The sequence below is a fragment of the Corapipo altera genome, unplaced genomic scaffold, assembly GCF_003945725.1.
Source record: "Corapipo altera isolate COAL_440 unplaced genomic scaffold, ASM394572v1 228, whole genome shotgun sequence".
Taxonomy (NCBI): Eukaryota; Metazoa; Chordata; class Aves; order Passeriformes; family Pipridae; genus Corapipo; species Corapipo altera.
The window spans coordinates 311,264-317,091 of NW_020885068.1; the positions used below are offsets into that span (position 1 = coordinate 311,264).

Consider the following 5,828-nt stretch of genomic DNA (forward strand, 5'->3'; position numbering starts at 1 on the left):
GGAACATGAGGGGGCTGAAGGGATCTGGAGGAAGCAAAAGGTGCTCTTTTGCTTTCAGACTTCACAGAATTGAAAAGCCATCTAGAAAAAAAGATGTCCAACGCTCCAGAAACAGGGAAAAAATTAGAATTAACCACATAAGAGTGTGTTTTCCTTACAATTTGCTTTTACAAGTGTTGTGAATAATGATGGACAGATATAGGACCAGGCTGAAACCCTGCAGGTCAGAAACCCACCCTAAACCACGCTCCGTGCTCCATGAAATTCAGGTGGACCCCATAAACCAACTTCCCTCGTTTGCAGCAATAAAGGGAGGCCATCAATAAATTGGCTACTTCCCCACCACCTCTTTTTTTTTTTTTTTGCAGCCCAGGGGCTGTGAAATAATTGAAAACCATCACTTCAAAAAGAAAAAAAAAAATAAACCACAAACATAAAAAAATCCAGGAGTCCTTCCAGCAGGAAAAAATAAAAATGAAATTTCTGCCTGCCCCCAAGTGCTGCTTTTTTTTTTTTTTCCCAGACAGTATCTGCCAGCCCTCCCAAAAGACCACAGACCCCTAATATTTCTGCTCTGGGCCATATGTGCAAAAATAAATTTGTTAACGAGTCTACACCAGCAGTTGGCACCGACTCCTGCCAGTCTGCACCAACATCTTGAGGCTTCCTTTAATGGGGGGGGGGGGAAAAAAGAGAATGTTTTAGAAAAGCAGAAACCCAGCAAAATACGTTTAAATAAAAAAAAAACCAACCAACCAGTAATTGGAGAAAATATTTTAAATGAATAAGACACCGGGAATGTTGGCAAGAGTTGGTTGTTCCTGGGATCATCCCGGGGTCCTGAACGTTTTAAACATTCAGTGTGACCATCTGTCACTGATACAGAGCCATTAGCAAAGCCCTTCTCAGACAGAACCTGTCACCCAGAGCCCGCTGCTGCCAGCAGGAATCAAGCTGAGGGCTCGGGAAGCAGCTTGTCCCCCTGGAAAATGGGATTTGGCTCCGCCCGGGAAGGGGAATCGGAGCCCAAAAATCCGGTGGCAGGGCCCTGGTGCTTGGCAGGTTGGTGCCTCGTGCTCCCATTCCCTGCTCTGCACAGGGGGAGAGCGAAAGGAAAATCCATGGAATGAGGAGGCAAGGATGAAGGGGCATTTAAGGACTGGCTCAGAGCTCATGAGGTGTTGGTCGCCCAGGAGAGGGAAAAATCAGCTCAATACTCAGAAGTTTAGTGGTGAACTTGCCTTAAAGACTTCCAAGGATATGATCCATCAGAATCACAGGGGTTTGGGTTGAAGGGACCTTAAAAATCATCTTGTTCCACCCCCTGCCACGGGCAGGGACACCTCTCACTATCCCAGGTTGCTCCAACCTGGCCTTGGACCCTTCCAGGGATGGAGCGGCCACAGCTTCTTTGGGCAACCTGAACCAAATTTCTTAAATTATACATTTAATGAATACTTATAATAAAAGTGTGTGTGTGTGATAATAAAAGCACACAGTACTGAAGGAAACACCAGGGTGGAGAAGGTGGGAATTGGTAACATGGCTGTGCAGGTTAATGGATCAAAGGGATAAAAAAGGGATGACTTCTGCTTAAAGAACAACTCCTGGACTGCGGGAAGGTTACCAATCAAAATCCACAGGGATGAGTTAAGGGGATATTTCTACTTATTCTTTGATCAGAACTGCACAGAAGTTAAATGTGCTGATGAAACCAGAGATGGGAATTGTTACCAATGGGATACTCTGCACCTGGACCACTGGAGGAAGGGAATATCATTGGATCCTGCACGTTCCAGTGCATTCAGGGACTAATTCAGAGACTGTGTGAGTTGCAATTTTAAAAGACAAATTCAGGTGTGCCCATCAATCACAGAAGGTCCTGGGGCCACCCAGACCATGAGTCAGAAAGGCAAACACAATCCAAGACTATTTCCAGTAAGGCCAGGAGAGGAATTCTATGAATATTTCAGGAACTAGCGAGACACCATCTGGAATGAGAACTCGAAATGAGAAGAAACAGAGACAGAAAGGCTGTGGAGACGCCAGGAGAAACATCAGCACATCTCACAAGAAACAAATGATTAATGGAATTAAAAGATCCAGGGAGTAACCACGGGAGAGGAGAAGAAATTATTTTGAGATTGTATCAAAACATTAAAATGATGTGACCACGGTAAAATCCAGATGGGATATCAAAGTAACATCTATAAATGTCAAAGCAGTGAAGTCCTGGGTTGTTTTTTTCAGTGGGAGGACAAACCAAAACCAAGTGTTGATAAAAGTGTTCCTGTACTTGGGTGCTTCAATGACTGAGCAACTCCAGTGGCCTCTCAAATCCTTGTCTTCTTGTGTTTAGAGATGATTAATGGACACCTTAAATAGCCTCCATCCTGCAGAACTTTCCTACATCTCTCCAAGCCAACCTTCTGTGACAACTATTGGGACACATATCAGCTCTAACTCTCACTATCCAACTATTGACAGGGGCTTGGCATGAGAAATAATGGGCTTTTTAATGAAGTCATTAAAACCTTATCAATAGCCAGGAGTCGAGATGTTCATCAGAACACGAGCCCGCCTGTCACTGCAGAATGACAAAACACCTGTGATCCCTCTGGATTTCACTAAAGAAACACAATTTGAGGCAGGACCAGATGGATTCAGAGTGGAGAGGATGAGCAAGGGAACTCAAGTGCTTGGCAGGATAGGTGGGGTGCTCAGAACAACACAGATTCAGCCATTTCCAATGATTTTTTAATTTTTTTTTTTGTGCCACCTGATACATCTTCTCAACTGGCTCATTTATTACAGAATAGGCTTTAAAACAACTTTCAAACTCTGGGTTGGTTTTTTTTTTTTTTCCCTTCCAAAGAGACTCGCATTTTCTGGCTGCTAATCTGCCTTATGGGAACTTGGATTTCAACTGAAAAGCACATCAGTAAATCTCTGCATCCCCCACCGAGGCAGAGAAGAGCTTCAAGTCACTGAATAAAGATGCCGAGGCGGTGACAGGTAGCTCTGAAAGCCCTTTTGAAAATTCCTTTTCATAAATAGCATTTATTTGGCTAAAACACCCGATCAGTGTAATCCTCCCCCAGTTTGCAGAGGGCTTTGGTCCTCGAGATAAAAGGGGGCTACAGAACCATCAGCAGCATCTGGAGAACCGGTTTGCACGTTCCTGTCAAAAGCTTTTGTCCCCCCAAGCCGGGTCTAATTTCATGGTTTTATTTGGAAATCTTTATTCCTGAGCTTTCCAGGTACAAGTGGAAAAGTGCATCCCCTCGGGAGAAATCTCCCAAAAGCCACAGAAAATCCCTGTAAGGAATAAACCATCAAGTGCATTTGCCAGGACCTGTTGACTGAGATTTTATCAGGATAAAGCCCAGCCCGGGGACACAAAGAATTCCCTTTTCCTGCTCTTTGCCCCCTCGGGGTATTTACAGCACCCTCCTGGTGCAAAACTGGGTTGTTCCTCCCACGTTTCAGCTTTCTGACTCTTCAAGAGTTAACGAGTCCTTCCCAAATGAGATCTCGGCAGGTGCCAACTCCTTGGAAGCTGGATGGGTCCAAAGGGCAGACACTTGGTTATAATGAGAGGAAGATTAAGAGGGGGAGAGAAAAGGAGCCAGCGTGAGGCACAAGGAGGGCTTTGATGAGCGATGGAGCCCGGCATTAATGAGAGTCGGTAATTTTACATTCCCAGAAAGACTTGGTCGTTAGGACTGGGAGGATCCTCCCTGTATTCAACCGGGAACAGAGGAAAGTTTAGGACAAAAGGCGGGCTCATCAAGGAGCCGTCTCTTCTCCTTTTGAGGGAATGCAGCTGGGATTTGCAGCATTTCCCCCAGCCCGGCGTTTGTTTAGTTGCTCTTTTCAAAACCTGCTCCCTCAGCAGAGCAGACACGCGATGGCCAATCCCTGTCCAAGCAAACGCTGCCTCCTTGGAAAAGAAAAAACTGTGGAAAACTGTCTCTCTCGACACATCCCCACCCCCCCCCAAACAAATTCTGCAGCCTTCGGTTTGTTTTACACTATCTCCTCTCTTTTCCAAAATTCTGAATTCCCAACCGTCTCGAGGTGAGGGCTCTAAACAAGCTCTTTTTCTCCTCTCTAAAACCTTGGTGCAGTTTGATTTTTGGTTCTGTTCTGTGGGTAAAACCAGGGAAACCTGTGCTGGGAAGCTCAGCACCACAGGGAGAGGATGTGGCACAAAAGGGTCGAGTTGTACAGAGCCACGAAAACTTGGATTTATTGAGAGGAGAAGGACTCGGGGCTGTTGGTGGGTGAGATGCTGGAGATGCCCCATCCCAGAACCCCCCGTGCCCTGGGCTGATCCCACAGCGGGGAGACCCCCCTGCAGAGCTGCCTCCAGCTCTGGGAACAACAGCAGGAGGACGTGGAGCTGCTGGAAAGAGTCCAGAGGAGGCCCCGGAGCTGCTTCCAGGGCTGGAGCCCCTCTGCTCTGGAGCCAGGCTGGGAGAGCTGGGAATGTTCACCTGGAGAAGAGAAGGTTTCAGGGAGAGCTGAGAGCCCCTGGCAGGGCCTAAAGGGGCTCCAGGAGAGCTGGAGAGGGACTGGGGACAAGGCATGGAAGGACAGGACACAGGGAATGGTTTCCCAGTGCCAGAGGGCAGGGATGGATGGGCTATTGGGAAGGAATTGCTGTCTGGGAGGGTGGGGAGGGGCTGGAATGGATTTCCCAGAGAAGTTGTGGCTGCCCCTGTATCCCTGGAAGTGTCCAAGGCCGGGTTGGAGCAACCTGGACTAGTGGAAGGTGTCCCTGCCCATCTCTGAGACATCCCTTGAGTGTTTACTCTCAGCCCTCACGTTCACGTTCCTCGACTTCCCTTTTATCCCTCATTGTCACCAAACCAAAAAAAACCCTAATTCTTTTCTTCCCTCAGCCTCAGCCCTACACAACAAACCATCCTGACCCATTCACAACCCCCTGTCTCCCATTTCCAACCCTTTTCCCTCTGCTCCAACAAGCCCTGAGCCGGCTCTCTCCGCGCCGGAGCCGCTCCCGCCGTGTGTCACCTCACACGTCTTCACACGAGCGACGCCGCAACACTTCGCCGCAAAACCACGAGGAATCACACACACACACACACAAGAAAAAGCCCTTTCCCAAACCCTGTTGCTTTTTTCCTGCCCTCACTCCCTTCCCATGTAAGATTCATCCTCAGTGATCCACCTGCTGTCGAATTTAAATCGCCTCCGATTTGCGTTCTGGGTGTTTTGATTGACTTGGAGCCTCCCGAGATGCTTCTGCCTGTTTCCCCCCCTCATAAATATTTATACACACGATTCTCAGCTTTTAACCAATTCCACATATTCAGACTTATTTTACTTGAAGCTTCCTCGGGTCTTTATAAAAATTATTTTAAGGGATTTTTTTTGGCACGTGGATAACGATCGTCGCCGAGCCCTCCACAGCACCCATGTCCCGCATGGATTTGCTCCTCTGCTCCCATATTTATCCCTTAGGAGGGTGTCAGGCTGCTCAGAAGAAAACAAAAAAAGAAATTTGGTTTCTTGCATCTAAAAACAAACAGGATTTTAAAAAATGTTGAAATAAAACACAGAAAAAGCAGATATCACCAAAAATAAATAATTCCCTTTCTTTCTTTTTTTCCCTCCTTTTTCCTTTCTTTCCTTCTTCCTTCCTTTTTCCTTTATTTTCCTCTTTCTCCTTCCTTTCCTTCTCTTTCTTCCCTTCCTTTCTCTTTTCTTTCCCGCTTTCTTCCCTTCCTTTCTCCTTTCTTTCCTTCCCTTTCTTCTCTTCCTTTTTCCTTCCTTTCCTTCTCTTTCTTCCTTTCCTTTCT

The 5,828-nt window shown here is 46.8% G+C and overlaps 1 protein-coding gene across 1 annotated transcript in view; it reads right to left on the reverse strand.

The window, feature by feature from the left end:
• EXOC4 (exocyst complex component 4) overlaps positions 1-5,828 on the reverse strand; it is a 203,863-nt gene that overhangs the window by 158,599 nt on the left and 39,436 nt on the right. The gene's annotated exons all lie outside the window — the stretch shown is intronic.